Source organism: Papio anubis, chromosome 7, assembly GCF_008728515.1.
Source record: "Papio anubis isolate 15944 chromosome 7, Panubis1.0, whole genome shotgun sequence".
Taxonomy (NCBI): Eukaryota; Metazoa; Chordata; class Mammalia; order Primates; family Cercopithecidae; genus Papio; species Papio anubis.
Genome location: NC_044982.1, coordinates 135103392 through 135120383, shown reverse-complemented (window position 1 = coordinate 135120383; position 16992 = coordinate 135103392).

The window sequence follows — 16992 nt, the reverse complement described above, 5'->3', positions numbered from 1 at the left end:
CATTAAGGAAGTGAGTCATGTTTCAGATAAATTTTTTTAAAAAGTATTTAGTTCATTTCAACTAGCCATTTATGAAGCATCTGTTCACATCTTCTAAGGATTCCAAGATATGTAAGATAGATCCTCCCATGAGGTGTTACTGTGGAAGAAAGACAGGCAAGCGGGCAACCAAGACTGCTATAAGATGTGAAAAGCGGCGTATAACATGCTATAGGAGCAAGGATGAGGGAGAAACTCATTTGGCCTGAGACGGCAGTATTGGAAGAAGGGAAGTCTTTGAAGATGGAGCAAGAGTTTCCATGGTTGTTCAGGCTTTGCAGGAAAAGGGAACATAAGAAACAAATGCCCAGAGGAATGAAAGGGCCATATGCCAAGGAGCAGTGGGTGTGGTGGTCAGAACATAGGATAGGAGAAAGAAGGAATGATTTGTAATAAAGCAGAAAAAGCCAAGTGAAGATGGGAGAACCTTATTAGCATTGTTAGAACTTTGGACTTTTTTCCTGTATGCTAGCCAGACACCTCAGGATTTTCAAATTATGGAAGTAATAAGATCAGGTCTGAATAGATTAAATATGATTAGAACATGGGTTTTTCATCTTTTCTGGCCTTGAACCCCTTTGGCTATCTGATAAAGCCCATGAATCCCTCAGAATATAATTTATATTAGGTTAAATATCATATATTTAATCTTTGTATAAATTAAAATACATAGGAATTAAAAGGAATGCAATAATTTTGAAATATAAAATAGTTCTTAATCATGATACTTGCTCAATTATTAGCACATTTAAAAGAATCTAGTGGGGAGGCTGAGGCAGGAGAATGGCGTAAACCCAGGAGGCGGAGCTTGCAGTGAGCTGAGATCCGGCCACTGCACTCCAGCCTGGGCGACAGAGCGAGACTCCGCCTCAAAAAAAAAAAAAAAAAAAAAAAAGAATCTAGTGGTAGGTCTAATCATAATTTCAAAGTAATGCATATAAATGATACCTTGAGATATGTGTCAACTTTAATCATGTTATGAAAATATCTAATTTCTGTTGGTGACAGTCACTGGTACTGCGGTTTGTTGCTTATGTTTATAAGCATAAAGGAAATGCTAAATTTCAGTTGGATGTAAATGAAAATAAAAGCAAACTTTTCTAGAATTCACAAGGTCACAGACCCAGTGAATCCTATGCATATATGCCAAGCTAGGACCCTCTGTAATGAGAAGGACACCCCAGCTGATAGGATAGACTGGAAGAGGGGGTAAGTGAAAGGCAGGGAGGCCAATTAGGAAGCTGTTTCAATGATCCAGATAAGCCGGAATGGAGGCTGTTGTGGTTGGGTAGAGGGCAGTGGCTAGTATTTGGAAATAGAATCCAGGTGTGTATATTGCAGGGTGTGTAGGGGAATGGGTGGGGAAGCGGGAGGGAGGAATGGCTAGAGGAGTTCACTGAGGTTTCTAGCTTGGGTAAGACAGAGGATGGCAGACTAAGCCACACTAGCTCTTACCTGGGTTGCAGGAATAGCCTACTGTTAGTTAGTTTCCATGTGTCTGCTCTTGCCCCACTATCATCTAATTTCAACAGAGCAGTCAGAGTGAATGTTTTAAACATAAGTAAGACCACATAATGTCTCTGCTCAAAGCCCTGCAATGACCAGTCCTTATGATAGTCCCTAAAACCCCATGTAATCTAGGCCTCCATCCCCTCTCCAACCTCATTTTCTACTGTCTCCCCACCCACATTCATTGAGTTCCAGCTGCAATTGCTCTTCACAAGCATATAAGGGAATGCTCCTGCCTTGAGCCTTTGTGCTGACTGTCCCTTGGCCTGGAACAGTCTTCCTCTAGATAGCCACATGCTAACTCCCTTAACTCCTTCATGTCTTTGCTCAAACCTCTTCAAGTCTTTTCTCCCTTAACCTCCTTCCGATGATGCCTACCCTGACAACCCTATCTGGAAATGCCTTTCCCCAAATCCCACTTACTCTGCTCAATTTTTTCCTGCCTCTCATATCTCATACCATTTATTCATTTATTGTCCCTCTCAGTCTACATAGCAAATATGAGTCCCTGCACACTCATAGGTGCATGAGGACAAGATTATTTTTGTTCACTGTTCCAAATATCAACAACAGTGACTGGTGCAAAGTAGGTGCTCAATAGATATAGTAAGAATGAATAGGGAGGATTTTAATCACAAAGGAAGAAAAGGCAGGAGAGAAGTAGAAGCTCTCAGGGAAGAAAGAGAATGTTGTTGATTTAATATTGATTTGGAAGGATCTGTCAGTCATCCTGTAGATGTAGACAGCTGGGTAGCCTGGAGGGCAGGAAAGGATGGTTTATGCTAGAAATGTAGATTTGGAAGCTGATTGGCACAAGGGAAACAGATAAAGCGTGGACTTGTTCAGAGAGTACTTTAGCCTGAGCAATTTGGTGGTAAAATTAATATTTAAAAAGTAGTCAGGGCCAGGCATGGTGGCTCACATTTGTAATCCCAGCACTTTAGGAGACCAAGGTGGGTGGATTGCTTGAGACCAGGAGTTCAAGACCAGCCTGCCCAATGCTGTGAAACCCCATCTCTACTAAAAACACAAAAATTAGCCAGGCATGGTGATGCACACCTGTAATCCCAGCTTCTTGGGAGGCCGAGGCATGAGAATTGCCTGAACTCAGGAGGTAGAAGTTGCAGTGAGCTGGGATCACACCACTACACTCCAGCCTGGGCCACAGGGTGAGACCCTGTCTCAAAAAAAACAAAACAAAAAACAGGAAAAAAAAAAAAAAGAAAAAAAAAAAAAAAACAAAGAATAATGGGGACAGTATGGTGATTGTCCCTGGGAAATCAGTGAGACAAAACATATTTTAAATTTAAATTTTAAAATGTATAATAGATTTTTTTCTTAGTACTCTGGCAGCAGTGCTGTTGTAAAACAGTGGAGTTCTATGTATATCACAAACGTTCTATTTTGGCATTGTGTGTATTTTGTATTTTCTAGCTTATCTGATAATAGGGCGTGAGGTCGAATTTTCATGAGTTCTTTTTTTTTTTTTAATTAAAAAACTAGAGATGGGGTCTGTCTATAGTCCAACTCCTGGGCTCAAGCAATTCTCTCACCTCGGCCTCCCAAAGTGGTGGGATTATGGTCGTGAGCCACCACACCCAGCAAATTTTCAGAAATTCTTGAGTCTCAAAGTAGAAATGGTAATTATTTGTTTTAATTCTGAGCAATCATATATTAAAACATACTCAGCAGGCCAGGAGCAGTGGCTCACGCCTGTAGTCCCAGCACTTTGGGAGGCCGAGGAGGGCAGATCACTAGAGTTCAGGAGTTTGAGACCAGCCTGACCAACATGGAGAAACCCTGTCTCTACTAAAAATACAGAATTAGCCAGATGTGGTGGTGCATGCCTGTAATCCCAGCTACTCGGGAGGCTGAGGCAGGAGAATCATTTGAACCCAGGAGGTGGAGGTTGCAGTGAGCGGAGATCGTGCCATAGCACCCCAGCCTGGGCAACAAGAGCGAAACTTCATCTCGAAAAACAAACAAACAAAAACTCTCTCTCTCTCTCTCTACACACACACACACACACACACACACACACACACTCAGCTGAGGGATTAAGTGGACCATATAAAGAGATTCACATGAAACATTACAAAATTCTATGTTGTATATTTGGAGGAAATGTATAAAAATGCAAAGCAGTCACACCTTATGGTGCGCTTAACCCATTAATTTAGAGAACTTGAGCAAAAGAGAAGAGAGTGAGGTATCAGAGAGAACAATTTAAGTAGTTCAGACACACATATCTGCCATTCCACTCAACTATTGTCTTCTACATAAGTATGAGAGGCAAGGCTAGAAGTGGTTTTTCTATTAAGTTGGTATTAGTTTTTATCTGTCTCTCTTAGAGTAAGCATTTCACTGTGCCAAGTGCAATTCTAGTATTCCACATAAATTTTTGGAATTAATTTGTTAAACTCCACTAGAAAATATTTTGGAAATCTTGACTGAGATTATGTTGACTTTATGGATTGAGAAAGGACAGACAAGATCTGTCTTCCAATTTATTTAGATCTTTTATGCCATTTTTCACAGGTCTTTAATGTTTTTTAATTATATTTATTTCTAAGTGATAGTATGGTTTTGTTTTTGTGAATAGACCCCATCCCTTAACATTTTCTACCCTGTGATGATATACTAGAAGCTATTAATTTGTAAAATGTTGGTCATATATCCAACCGCAGTACTAAATTCTATTAGTTCTGCTAATTTAACTATATTCTCCAAAATAGTTTTTTTTGTTTTGTTTTTTTGTTTTTTTGTTTTGTTTTGAGATAGAGTCTTGCTCTGTCACCCAGGCCGGAGTGAAGGAGCGTGATCTCGGCTCACTGCAACCTCTGCCTCCTGGGTTCAAGCAGTTCTCCTGCCTCAGCCTCCCAAGTAGCTGAGATTACAGGCATGCACCACCACGCCCGGCTAATTTTTGTAGTTTTGGTAGAGACAGGGTTTCTCCATGTTGGCCAGGCTGGTCTCAAACTCCTGACCTCAAGTGATCCACCCACCTCAGCCTCCCAAAGTGCTGAGATTACAGGGGTGAGCCACTGCACCATGCCCGAAATAGTTTTGTTTCAATCTTTCCATTTGTATGTCTCTTTTGCTGTTTCAGCATATTGACTAAAACCTAAAGTGGCAAAAGATATTCTTGTTCTTGACTTTCAAGGAATGCTTGCTTTGAATGTTTCACTATTAGGCGTGATACTTACTATAAGGTTTGGTAAATGCTCTATAAGAGAGTTTTGTGCCAGGCATGGTGGCTCATGTTTGCAATCCCAAGGTATGGGAGGCCAAAGCATAAGGATCACGTGAGGCCAGGAGTGCAAGGCCAGCCTGGTCAACAGAGTAAGACTCCATCTCTTAAAAAAAAAAATAAAGGCCCTGTGCTGTAACTCACACCTCAGGAGGCTGAGACAGGAGGATTGCTTGAGTTCAGGGGTTCCAAACTGCAGTGAGCCTGATTAAGCCACTGCACTCCAGCCTGATCAACAGAGTGAGACCCCATCTCTAAGAAGAAAAAGAGAAAGTTTTCAGGCTGGGTGCAGTGGCTTGTGCCTGTAATCCCAGCACTTTGGGGCCAAAGCAGGACAATGGCTTGAGCTCAGGAGTTTGAGACCAGCCTGGGCAATATGGTGAAACCATGTCTCTACAAAAAATACAAAAATTAGCTGGGCGTGGTTGTGCGTACCTAAAATCGCAGTTACTCAGGAGGCTGAGGCGGGAGGGTTGCCTGAGCCTGGGAAGCAGAGGTTGCAGTGAGCAGGGATCACGCCACTGCACTCCAGCCTGGGTGATGGAGCAAAACCCTGTGTCAAAAGTTTTCCTTTCTTCTTAGCTCTCAAAAACATCTTAATAGGAATGAATATTAAATTTTGTCAAGTGTAGATTTTGGCATAAAACAATCATTTCTTTCTATTTTCTTCACTCAGATAGTATGGCAATTTGTATTAATACATTTTATAATTTTGAAGCAGTCCTATATTCCTAGGATAAACTCTTGGTCATGATGTAATATTCCTTTAATACACTGCTGGATTCTGTGCTGATATTTCGTATTTTTCTTTCTATGTTTATAGTTGAGATTTATTTCTTATGTTTTTGGGGGGATGGAGGACTACTTTTCATTTTGGTTTATTAGGATTATGTTGATCTAAAATGAAATAGGAGACTCTTTATCCTTTTCCTTTGCTCTGGTCAGCTTATTTAAAAAAAAAAAAAGGCAAGATCTGCTCTTTGATGGTTTAGTAGAACTTTCTCAAACTCTTCTGGGCCTGGTATCTCTTCTTGGAGTGGATCTTTGACTCATTTTTCAATTTCTTTTTCTTTTCTTATTTATTTATTTTTGACACAGGTCTTGCTCTGTCTCCCAGGTTGGAGTACAGTGGCGTGATTAAGTCTCACTGCAGCCTTGACCACCCGGGCTCAAGTGATCCTCCCACCTCAGCCTCCTGAGTAGCTGGGACTACAGGTATGCACCACCATGCCTGGCTAATTTTTTAACTTGTTGTAGAGACGGAGTCTCACTATATTGCCTAGGCTGGTCTTGAAACCCTGGGCTCAAGCTACTCTCCTGTCTCAGCCTCCCAAATCTTTTCAGTTTCTTAGATGATGATCAATCTATTTGGGTTCTCTACCTATTCTTGATTCCATTTAATAGTTTATAGTTTCCTTAAGGCCATCTATTCATTTTAGTTTTCAAATTTGAATGTATAAAATTACATATAAACCTGATAATTAAAAGTTACCTGCTGTAGCCACAGTTATCTTTCTAATTTCCAATGTTGTTTGTTTTCCCAGAGAGTTGCAGACATTTAAACTGCAGCCTATTTAATTGAAGACAAGAAGAGAATTTCCACAGCAGTACTATAGCAACCAATAAGACTAAGTCTTATAAAGCAATTAGAAGTTCAGGTGTTTAGGGATTTGGGTATCTTGGAAAGAAAGCCTAAAATGTTTGAATGATAAAATATAAGAGCATTTTTACTCTCTTGATGCTCCACTAAAATAATAACTAAAGAGTCCTAGATGGATAAGCAGAGATTGACTAGGTAAAAAAAAAAAAAAAAAAGCCCTAGAAACTCAGAAGCGTTTAACAGGGCTCCCTCAACTCTCCACTCCCCCTGGGCCATCTTATCTCTACTGGGAAAGACATTCATTCTTAATTTTAGTTGGTCTAAGAAATATAACATTAAAATCCTTTGCTTGACTATTGAGTTACCAGCAGGATCATCACAGAATGCATCAATGTCAATTCCTTGACATTTCAATTTCACCAAGCCTCAGATTCTATCTTCTCCATTTTTCTTCATCTAGTTTAATGAATCACCTGTATCTTTATTTTCAGTCTGTTATCTTGGGCAATCCATGCCATTAATTTTCAGTTTATCTTTTACTTAGGATGAGGAAAAATGGCCAGACTTTTTATTCCAGGATTCACTCCATTTACAGGTGGCACATTACCCCTGTTGCAAAATGCTAGCATATCAATGTCATTTTCTCCTCTTCTTCTGTTGGATTCTGCAAGTCTCATCTTGTTACAGTATTATACTTCTGGCTCTACTTAGGGGCCATGTTCTACTTAACAGTTTATGGTTTTGTCAACCTTCTTTCTGTTGTTCACTTTGTTTCAGATGTGCTAAATTTTAGAAAGCTCTGAACTAAGCTGTACTTTGATATAAATATCCTTAGATTAAAATGTTAACACATGGGTTTTAATGTTACATCCTTATTCATGTAATATATTCGGAAACCATGAATATTTAAAATGAGAGCAAACAAATGTAAATCACATGCTTCTGACATACATTAAGTTTAGGTTTCTCCATATGTATTAAGACCCAAGGAGTCTAAATATTCCAGACTAGACCATAGTACAATCCAGGCAGGAAGTCATGTCAATCTTGTTCACTACTAAATTCCTAATGCTAGTATATGTCTGGCACATAGTAGGTTATCAGTACTTATTATTGATTGAATAAGTAACTGACATAGATATAGGGAATCTAATTCAATAACGCATTAACTTCTTCACTCATGATTTGAAAGTGATGTAAAATTGTATTAGATATTTTCAAGTTTCAAGTATCAGAGATGTTTAGGTTGCCTTTGTTACAAACTTGTTTATTGGAAAGATTCATGGAGCCTTAAAAGGAACACAAAAAAATCTCAACAGGTATACAGTCAAGTTTCACAGAAAAATGGACCATCATTGCCATCATTCAGGACTGGCAGTACCTCCAGCAGCCTAACTATAGCTTTTGGCTTAGGAGTACTTGGTATCCATTCAGAACCCTCTGTTGTTCCTTTCTCCATTGCTCATTGTTAGGGAGGCTTCTGTGTCTGCTCCAGCTGCCACTAACTCTGCATGTCTGATGCACATCACTACCCTCCCATCAGCACCATCATAAAGAATGTGATTGGCCAATCACTAACCATTAGAATGTACTTCTTCCGTTGGGCTCAGTTCTCTAGCACTGAGCAACTTTGTAGGCTGCTTGCCAGCCTATAGAGTGTTGCCTTCAGGTCAGGTATTGATTGCTGGTTCAGCCACTTCTGGCCAGGGGAGTTAGGGTCACATGGCCAAAAGGGAGCCACAAATGAGGCAGGTACACTGAGGCACCTTTCATGGCCTAGTGCTACCTTACTATTAAAGGTAATAACCAGGGGCTGTCTTGTGTCAATAGCTAATCATCCAAATAGCTATACTGATTTTATTTCATATTCATGTTTCCATGTCTTCATAACATCTTTGCTATGTGAATTTCATTGGCTAGACAAGACATCAATACCCAGTCACATTTCCAAGAATCATGGTACATTCTGATGAAGAGACAGAAATGAGCCATGATTTACTGAGAGGAAAATGTCATGTATATAGCACACTGCAAAGAAATTCAATACATGTATATTTTTGAATAAGAGCTAGGGACATTTTTTAGTTTTTCACATGTGACTGCCTACAAATCAAACATTTCTGAAGTATATTACTCTCAGAAAAACAATTTCTGCAAAACCTCTGCATGTTGGATTTTGCTGGCACACATCGAGATCATGGACAATGTTTTTTGGGGGGATATAGTACAAACGATGTTGAATTCCCAAAATATGTGCCTGGGATAAAACTAACTATTCTCAGAATTATATGTATCATAATAACCTGGTATGAAGTAAGGATTTGATTCAAAGCAATGGCACTGTGAATTTCCCAACTGTGGGTTATTTTCTGAATACACAGTGAGTTCAACTGGGCCCAGGCTACCTTTCTCCATCTGTAAAGTGTTTCAAAATTGTTCCTTCTCTTTTGGATGACATGATTGCCAGACCAAAAAGATATTTCTCAGTCCTTGTCTTATTCGACTTTTCCACAACAGCCAACATAGCTAAACACCCTTTCCTTCCTGATAGACCATGACACCAATATGTTCATCTACTCCCATGCAGCAGCCACCCTTTACAGGCTGATGGCTTCTGAGTACTATACCTTCAAATGAGACCTCATCCTGAAATCCCAGAGCAGAATCTTTTTCTGTCTTCAGAATGTTTGTCTAGATGCTATGGGCTTTCCAAACAAAATGCATCTGAAACTAAGTTCTTTTGGTCCTTTTCTCCCCCACCCCCATCTCTCAGTGGCCAATCTGATCATTCTCTTGTATTTCCTATCTTAAAGTACATGGTGACCTACCAACTATTCTGAGGAGGATTGATGACTGACCTCTCTTTCCCTACAGCCAGTCACCACCAGAGTTCTATCAATTCTACCTCCTAAAACTCTCTCCAGTCCATCTTCTCTGCTCCATCCTGCTGCCATTGCTTTAGTTCACATTTACATGAGCTTGAGGTTGGATCACTGGAATAACTTCTTTGCTACCACCTCCCCCACCATTCTCTTCCCATCTCCATCTTCTGTTGTTGAAGCAATCTTTCTGAAACAATCTATTTGTTAACCTTTTATAGCTTTCTGTCATCTACAAGAAATTCCAAATTCACTACTATAGTTACTTTGGTTTGCTGTTGCAGCAACAATGATGCATAACAAACCCTTCCAGAAATTAGCAGCTTTAAACAATAACTTATTCTTATGAATCTATGGGTCAGCCATGATGGTTCTGCTAATCAAAGTTGGGTTGATGTGTGAGTCAGTTCCAGTCCCTTTCATGTGTCTTATTCTCCTGGGAACAGCAGGTTAGCCCAGGCATCTGCTTTTCATGGTAATGGCAGAGACAACAACAGAGGAAATAGGCAAGATTTCTTAAGATTTAGCTCAGAGCTAGTATACTGTCCCTTCAGCCTCATTCTCTTCATTAGAGCAATTTATGTGGCTGAACCAAGAGCTGGTACATATACTCTGACCTATTAGTGGGAGGGACTGCAGTTACCTGCCAAAGGCATGGATGTGGGGAGGAATGAAGACTAGGGCTAATGCCAAAACACACCCACACACACACACACACACACACACACACAAGCAAAACCTCTCTCTAATGCTGTACCTATTGCTTATGTTTAACCTTCTTGAAACTGACCTTCCAAAACGGCATCTTGATATGTTCTAACATGCCTCAGTGACATGCTGTTTCATCTGTGAAGAATAGCTTCCACCATCCTACCCCACTTTGCCTGTCAACCTCACTCTTTATTCTCCAAAATATAGCTAATATGTTCTTTTCTTTCCTTAGCAGCCTCCTCTCCTAGAGAGAATTAACTTTTCCTTCTTTGTGCCACGTGTTTTCCTTATGCATGAATATTTTTGCTGTTATCAAACGAAACTGCAATTATTTATTAACATGACTGTTAATAAATAATTCTAGATTGATAGATTCATCCTTCTAGATTGATAGAGCTTTTCGGGGTAAACACTTCCTTTTCTAGTCTCTGTATTTCTAGGGCCCAGCAAAGTATTTGCCATACAAAGTTCAATGAATACGGAATTGAATTAAACTTATAGTATACAGAAGTGACATTTTGGAAATAAAGACCAATTATTTTGAATTGCAGGTAAAGAATTTGCCTGTGCAATTTGAAATAAGAAGGCTAATGTTCTCTTTTCTCTGAAGCATGGCAGCATGAAATTATTGAGAGCCAGGCATAGCAGAGCTTGCCTTTAACCACGTCTACTAGGGAGGCTGAGGTAGGAGGACTGATTGAGCTCCCAGGAGTTAGAGACCAGTCTGGGAAACACTGCAAGACCCCATCTGAAAATGCAAAAGGAAAACTGAGATATATACAATCAGCAAATAAAGGAATAGCTCCTAGAATTCTCTATGCCTAATTGAGCTTTGAGGTTCTGATAGAAGCAGCAGAAACTGGATTTATCAAAAAGGTACTACAGGTTGTTTTATCATGCTCTACTACATGTGAAGACTTTAGTCTCAATTATGAGTTTTCCCATTTGTGAAAAGGGGTTAGGGAATTTCTGTAGTTTTTATGCATTCTTACAAACCTTTTTCTTTTTTAAATTGAGACAGTAACCTTAGAAAATATTTCTCTTACAAATCTTTTTGAAGGGTAGAACTCTGTTCAAAAATCCTTTTCTGAAATACCTGATCTGTTTATATTGCACATTTTGAAATGGAGATCACTGTTGCTGTTTATATCTACTTTTCAAGTCCAATGTATGAAATCTTTTTAACCATGAAAAGTACTATTGTGGAATTCTCATTAGGATGCAATGAACTGATATATTCTGATGAAAAGATGTAAAGGATCAGTAACTTCATTTATAATAAACAATATCTCTACCAGCTCATGAAGAGTGAAGCTGCTTAGAGTGAAGCCTGCCCATCACTGCTTCTGAAAATAGCTCACACTGTTTGGGTAGGTAGTTCTGTGTGGGACCCTCTAACAAGTATGAAGAGAAAATTAGTTTCTATGAAAACTCTACTGAACCTAAAGTGGGTGCTGTGGCTCATTTGTGTAATCCCGTGGGAGGCTGAGGTGGGAAGATCACTTGAGTGAGTCCAGGAGTTTGAGACCAGCCTGGGCAACATAGCGAGAACTCCTCTGCCCTACCCTGGCAAATAAGTCAAAAAATGAGCGGGCACAGTGGTGATGGTGGTGGGCGGCTATAGGCCTACCTCCTCCAGAGGCTGAGGCAGAAGGATAATTTGCCCATAGGAGTCCAAGGTTACAATGAGCTAAGATATTCCACTGCACTCCAGCCAGGGTGAGAGAGTGAGACCCTGTCTCTAAAAAACAAACACCTGTAATCCCAGCACTTTGTGAGGCCAAGGCCAGGCAGATCACTTGAGCCCAGCAGTTCAAGACCAGCCTGGGCAACATGGCAAAACTCCTTTTCAACAAAATACATAAAAATTAGCTGGGTGTGGTGGCATGTACCTTTAGTCCCAGCTACTCAGGAGGCTGAGGCAGGAGGATCATTTAAGCCTGGAAGGCAGAGGTTGCAGCAAGCCAGGATCATACCACTGCACTCCAGCCTGGGCAACATAACAAGACCCTGTCTTAGAAAAACCAAAAAAAAAAAAACTCTACTGAATCTAGCCTGTTTTCAGAAGGGCTGTTCACCATTGTTCCTACTATATCTAGGTTGTGCCCTTACCATTTTGTGATGCATTCAAGTCTCATTAGGGTGCGCTGAACCCTTGATAAGATAGGGCAATTAAATGCCACATGACACATTTAAAAAAAAAAAAGAAAAAGAAAAGATTAGGGCAAGCAGCAAGTTTCCTTAGCCCAGAATTTGTACCACTAAAAGGCATCACTTGGTTGAGGAACATGGCTGATTTTCACATGACTTCTGAGATGCTGGGTAAGCCACTGAGTCCCACAGCAAATAGAAATATTATGTAAGCTACATATGTAACTTTAAATTTTCCATTAGCCACATTTTGAAAAATTAAAATATTTTTAATTTTTTGAATTATGAATTTGAATAATGAATTTGAATAATGAAAAATAAAAATAAATAAAAATAAATAAAAAATTAAAAATATTTCAAGTACTACCGTTTCAACACGTGATCAATATTTTGAAAGTATCAATAGGGATATTATACATTTTTTTCACACTGTCTTTGAAATCTGCTATATATTTTATACTCACAGCACATTTCAATTTGTAGGTTCAGTTCTCATTAGAAATACCTGATGTGGAGCTAGGCACGGTGGCTCCTGCCTATAATAACAATACTTTGGGAGGCGGAGGCAGGAGCTCTGCTTGAGCTAGGATCACACCACTGCACTCTAGCCCGAGTAACAGAGCAAGACCCTGTCTCTTGCAAGAACTTTAAAAATTTGGAAAAAAAAAAAAAAAAAAGAAAGAAAGAAAACCTGATCTGTATTTAGATTTCCTAAAATCTGCAGTTAAAAAATTAGATTCACTTCTTGGCCTTTTGGCTGAGATCAAGTGTAAAAAAAATTAGATTCATATACTCAGTTGTTCCAAGCATACTTAGCTTTAAAAATGAGTTCAATTATTGAAAATTTGTTTGTTTGTTTGTTTTTAGAGACAGGATCTTGCAGTGTTGCCTAGGTTGGAGTGCAGGGGCACAATCATAGCTCACTGCAGTCTTGAACTCCTGGGCTCAAGTGATCCTCCTGCCTCAACTTCCTGAGTAGCTAGGACTACAGGCTCATGCCATCATGCCTGGCTAGCTTTCTAACATTTTTATAGAGACAATGGTCTCCCTATGTTGCCCAGGATGGTCTCAAATTCCTGACCTCAAGCAAGCCTCCCACCTGGGCCTCCTAAAGTGCCAGAATTACAGCCATGAGCTACCATGCCCAGCTGAAAAGTTATATTTAAATTAATTAAAATTAACAATTCAGTTTCTCAGTTTCACTAGTCACATTTCAAGCACTCAATAACCACAGATGACTATAGTTACTGTATAGGCCAGGGCAGTTCTAGAGAATAGTGACAGCCTTGAATCTTTGTGCCTAGGCTGGTGCTATTCAACAAGACAAAGGATTTGGAAGTCAGTCCATCTGCCCTTAAAATATAAAAGGAATATGCAGTTTTAAGATAATAAATATGTGTTCAGAAAAAAGACAGATGGTGTGTGTGAGTGTATGGGTTCTAAAAGACATTGTGAGGTGAGACTTTGGGCCCTGAAAGTCCAGAAGGGTTTCCATAGTAGTTGGGGGGTGGGGATCTCGTGTAGGGCAGAAGCCCAGTGTCAGGAAGGTGCAGGGTTTGGGTGGAAAATGAAACTAAGAGACCTGTAACAAATAGTGGGTAAGAACATATGCTCTCAAGTCATGCTCACTAGGTATGAATCCTGACTCTGCTACTGCCTAACTGCTTAAACTTGGGCAAATTATTTAACTTGCCCTTTCCTGTTTATTTGGTTATAAAATAGGGATAATATTTCATAGGGATGTTGTATTAAATGGACTAATAAATATATAAATCATTCAGAATAGTGCTTATGACTTAAGTACAGCTGCTATTATCTGAGGATGACCATTTGCTCTTTGGGGTGTACATATAACAAACTAACCAGAGCTATTTGATTTAGAACTTATATCTTAAAGCACTAAGCCTAAGTGTATAGCAACCAATTTAAATTCTAAATGCAGAACCATTTCTCAACATTTCTGAGCCATAATTTACCCACTTGAAAATTTTGAAATTATTTAACTTATTTCAGAATATTATAGTAGAAATTAAATGAGCCTATTCAGGAAGCAGTTGCCTTCTACTTATTATGTATAGCTTTGGGAAAGTTACTTGTTTCTCTGAGCCTCAATTTCCTAATCTGAGAAATAGTTATCACCCTCTTTGGATCAAATACATAATATATGTAAAATGCTGAGCACAGTTACCGTCATGAAAAATGGCCATTATTATTCTTTAAAAAGACATTAAGTCTTGGTGGCTTAGAGACCTCCAGAAGCTTAGCAAAATGGTCAGATTAATTAAAGGTTTATCCACCTTGAAGTTTAGAGGCCCTTGTGTTTCTAAGCCTTAAGACACTTATGCAGGCTGGGACCAGAAAGAATACATTTTTACTTCCTTATACCTGTGGTTTTAGAGGGTAGACAAACAGGAACCTCAAAAAAGAATAAGCCAGACAACCAACTTATGTGAAGGTAGAGGGTTGTTTACAGAAGCCAATGCTTTAGCAAAGACTCCATGATTTTTCTCTCTTAGAAATTAACTGTACTGAATTTAAGCAGATAATGAGAAACAATTTAGATATGGAAAAGATAGCTTGCATTTCATCTTGTTTCAACAAGTACTAAAAGTACACAGTTTGTTTTTTTATCTTTGCAAGAACAGATTTATTTATACATTTTAATTCTACTCATCTTTATTTCTACAATATTTCATGGTGAATAAGATGTACTGATTACCATCTTTAAAATAATGTATCTTCATTTGATTCTCAACCACTTATTCATGATTATCCTCTAGCTGTGGGTCATAGAGTTGTTCTTTTAAGATACTAGAGAGATCTTAACACTTCACTCATTTACTGTAACTTTTACAGAATTAAAGATCTTCATGTTTGCGTAACCATTCAGAACCTCAATTCTCTTTCTTAGTCACATGGTCATCTTCCCTCTGTGTCTTCTGCCTTCAAACCTCTCCTTATCAGGACACTAGTCAATGGATTTGGAATCTACCCTAATGATCCACCTCATCTTAACTCATTACTGTACATATATCTAAGTTCACATTCACAGATGGGGGATGAGAGTAGGACTGCAACATATCTCTCTCTTTTTTTTTTGAGGGGAGAACACATTTCAACCCACAATGGGTTGCTACTATTATGAGACAACATATAATGTATACGTTGCCACATTGCCTCAAAAGTATAATGAAAATGTATCATTTACAAATGAAATTTGTGCTACCCACCAATTTCTCACCTCTAGCTTTATCCCACTAGGGAGAAAATGCCAGCCAGTATTAGACGTGCAGAAGATAGGCATGCACAAGAAAAGCATATTGGAGAATACAAAGGTTAACACTGAGCTCCTACTTTATATCCAGTTCTTTGGTAAGTGCTAGGGATACAAGAAAGAAAAAGGTACCAATCCCTGCTCTGGGGGAGCTCATCCTGGTAGTCTGGACTGGTTCCATGACTTTGGTCATAGTAACAGCCTTGTATTCATAAAGTGAGCAAACCAGTTATCCTCATCACCTTAATAAGTAAAAGAACTTAGAGACAGTCATTACAGATTGATCATACACCACCCATTTCAACAAAATCTGTAAAAGTTGAGGGGATGAAGATGAGTTGCTAAAGATGAATTAACGTTTTTTGAAGTTAGTTACTCATATATGGCTTCGGAACCCTAGGGGAAAGCAAAATGGAAAGCAAATCAGATGAAAAGAGGGTAAGGTTCTTGCCAGCTATCTTGATTCCCTTGCTTACCCTTACCCTTCACCAACATTTGTTCTGCTTACGTGCTCTGAGGTGTGAACAGAGCACCTTAGAGTGAATTGCCATTTCAAGTCATTATTTCCAAACATTCTGAACATGTGTTACATAATCATAAGACAAAAGAAAGCAATAACTATTGTCAGAGTCTAAACACCTCAATTTTATAGGTGAAACAAAGATTTTAGAATATGACTCGATTAGGGCCATGTAACTTTAATAGTACTGTAAGCTCCTTGAGAGTAGTGACCCTATCTGGTTTTGGTGACGTTTATATTCTCAGAGACTTGTATGTGCCTAGCAGGTAGTATTCAGTAAATGCATATTATGGAATGAAACAATTTGAATAATGAGTCAGAAATACACCTTTTAAATACTTTTTCTACTGCCATGATGATTTCAAATTTTTGAACAGGTTTAAGATTCTAAATTTAAAAAAAAACTTCAGGTTAGTCTAACAAATGTTGACATCATCATTTACACATGTGCTGTTAAAAATTATTTAAGAGAGAATAGTTTGTGCTACACACTAATAGTCTTGGCTTCTGCTCTCAACATTTCCTGATCTTTTTACCTCTTTTGCATTAGATAGAGGAAGAAAGAAGCTAAACCAGATTTTGCTGCCTGTTCACCCAGTAAGCCTTTTACAATAGCTGTTATTTGGTCCCAGCTGTTGTGCTAAATTTAGGTTTTTGGCTTATCTGTAACTGTTCTGTCTCCCATTACCAAGGTTAATTGCAAAGTGATTGTAGAACAAGTAAAACTTCAGTTCATTTTTTAAAAACTACATAATACAGTATTCAATAATATCAAAGTCAAATCCACTGGGATTTAATATTTGTAGCATTTTATAGATTAAAGAACTGTTGCCATTTGTCAGTTTCATCTTCATGATGCCAGAACATTTCAGAGAAAATGAAATGTTACCCTCCTGAATGTTCTCTCTGCTCTGATTAGATACAATCGTGGAGTTAAGGTTAACAATTTCAGTTGTACATGTTATTTTACTGTACATATCTAAGCAGTAGAAAATGTTGCTTTTTAAATATTTCATGCTTTTTTCATAAGAACTTTATCTGAGGCCCCCCAAAAAATAG